Source organism: Acyrthosiphon pisum, chromosome A2 (genome assembly GCF_005508785.2).
Source record: "Acyrthosiphon pisum isolate AL4f chromosome A2, pea_aphid_22Mar2018_4r6ur, whole genome shotgun sequence".
Classification (NCBI taxonomy): domain Eukaryota; kingdom Metazoa; phylum Arthropoda; class Insecta; order Hemiptera; family Aphididae; genus Acyrthosiphon; species Acyrthosiphon pisum.
The window spans coordinates 16,930,477-16,933,177 of NC_042495.1; the positions used below are offsets into that span (position 1 = coordinate 16,930,477).

General features: G+C 23.5%; 1 long non-coding RNA gene across 5 annotated transcripts in view; it reads left to right on the top strand.

Moving 5' to 3' along the window:
* The window catches only part of LOC100573909, a 12,571-nt gene extending 10,428 nt beyond the window's left edge, over nucleotides 1–2,143 (top strand). For all 5 annotated transcript variants that reach the window (XR_511090.3, XR_511092.3, XR_511089.3 and 2 more), the window contains 2 exons: nucleotides 1,291–1,578; nucleotides 1,893–2,143. This is a non-coding gene — a long non-coding RNA (uncharacterized LOC100573909). The remainder of the gene's footprint in view (nucleotides 1–1,290; nucleotides 1,579–1,892) is intronic.
* The last annotated feature ends 558 nt before the right edge of the window (nucleotides 2,144–2,701 follow it).

Below are 2,701 nucleotides of genomic sequence, written 5' to 3' on the forward strand. Positions count from 1 at the left end.
GTATGTATACATAATTAAAAACATGCGTTTAATCCACGCTAAATAATAATAAATTAACATTCAGCCACGTGTAGGAAATATTAAACCATTTATTTTCAAGAAAGTTTTCATCAGTATGAAAAAGTAAGAACAATAAAAAATTTTGTGAAAATGACATTTTATGTTTTTAATTTTAATTTTTTGACCTATTTATGAAGTGGAAGAAATTCATTTTATCCATATTCTATAATATTACTATTATTTTATTATATGAGTATATTAGGTATTTGGCATAGACGCATAGAACAATATATGGTAATTGGACTATTTGCACTAGCTTATTCTGTATAATATTTTTTCCATATTGGATATAATAACGTGGTCAAAAACGACTTACAACTCGCATAAAGCAGACTGATAGAGTATCGTCAGCGGGATCATATACTATTTGTATATTAGGTACATACTATATTTAAGGTACTATCTGTACAATTATTTTCAATTATTTGATATCTTATCTTGAAATTACTTGATTGACTGATGAACCAGCTTATACAATGTACAAGTTACAAATTTTAACAAGCAACTTTTATATTTATTTCTTACTTTATTCTCAATTGCAAATCGTACAATTACCCAACACCAAAAATACTCGTATAATATAATAGTAATATTATAGAATTTAGATAAAATTAATTTCCTCCACTTCATGAATTGCTCATAAAATTGTCCATATAGTGTAGTAAAACGTCATTTAAGCAATTTCACTAAGTGGATGCGACATATGCATAGTTAAAAACATGCGTTTAATCCATGCTAATTAATAATAAAATAACATTCAGCCACGCATAAGAAATATAAAACCATTTATTTTAAATGTTTATTAGACACCAAATAGCATCAAACACGATGCTGAATGATCCGCATTAACGTGTTAACAGGTGAATTAAAACAGATAAATATAGATTTTAGTAAATGTAACTTAACTTATTCTAAAAAAAACAAGCATACACAATCATTTAAAATCACGTTTACTTCATAGTACAAGCTATCAACTGTTGGTTCAGTTATTAATATAATCGTGCAAAACTTAATAATTCCATTTAACTATTTATATTAATATTCAATACTGCTATTACTTTATAACATATAACATAGCCATAAATAGAATATATAACTATAAATATTTGAAATATTGTTTAAACTTAGCATATTATTATTAATTTAAGAACTTAAAATTTACTTTAGAATAGATTTTACATTATAAATTTACTAATTAATTACAGCTTTTCACTATTCATTTTTCAACAGATACAAACATGCAATAGCAATATATCCGGACATTCCCGATGCCTATTGCGATATAGGGGTAATATTTGATAAGCATGGCCTTCTCAAACAAGCCAAAGTATTTTAAGAAATGGTAATCAAGTTAAGTCCAGACGACCATGACAACGCTCGATTGAATTTGGCCGATATGTCCATGAAAAAAATGGATCTTGATGACATTATGACAGACAATGAAAAGCTAGAGAATAAGAAAATACACCTGCCAAGTACATGTAATTTGATATTCTACAACGATAATATTTCATCCTGGTAAATATTTGATTTAAATTATTTTAATATTTAAAATTTGGAAATTATCGGTAAATTTTTTTTATAAATTACACTACAATTATTATTATTTAGGTAATAATAAAAGAATTTCTTAAAGACACGACTTTAATTATGATGTGTTTTCCGAATTTTTAGAAATTAATAATTTGTAATTTAACTTACAGATTTACTAAATTCTTCAAAAGCATTTTGTTAACTAGTATTATTATCATGTGCTTTACTTATACATCTAATGAGCTACCAATTATAATTGATTTTAATATTAATCATGTAATATATTTTTTTGATTTCAGGTTGAATTACTTTGAACACCATAAAGATTTGTCTCAACCCAGGAAAAGTTGATGTTTTTTGCAGTATTTATTTACGACAAAATAACTAAAATCGTAATACTTGGTTTTAATATGTAATATCTTGAACTTAAAATGTCTGTAAAAATAACTGTGCTTATATAAGTTTTAGATTATTTGGTTACAGTGTGAGATTTGTTGTTTTAAATTTTCAAACCTTAGATTTAAAAATTGAAATTTTTTTAATTTTTTAATTACTTTTTTAACTACTTTTTTAACTAATTTGAAAGTTTTTCATATTTAGTCAAAATTTGAGCTAAAATAGTTATAAAAAAAATTTTTATATGAACAAAAAATTCAAAAAATTATTGTGAGTTTTGTAAACATTTATAAGTTAGGTTAAGGCTAGTGATGTAAAATTGTATAATACAAATGTATAAAATTGTATTATACTGGTATTATACACGCTATATAGAATTATTTTATACAATGGTATAAAATCTGTATAAAACTTTTTTTTTCGCTAAGTGGTTAAACTGTTTACTTTGTACATTGTCATATTTTGTCATATTTTTTATTTTTTTTTCTATTATTTTATTTTCTATTATTTTTTTTTTATACTAAACAGGAGACTAAAAGACTTAAGTGTTAAAATTGTTACTATAACCTATAAAGGATTACTATTTACTTTTGTTACTTATTTAATATTTTACATTAAACATTTATTTTAGTTATTATTTAGAAAAAAAACCAAAAGAGTTATTTATGTTTATTAAAATTGTTAATTATTACTTTACTTGTTGACTTTGTTA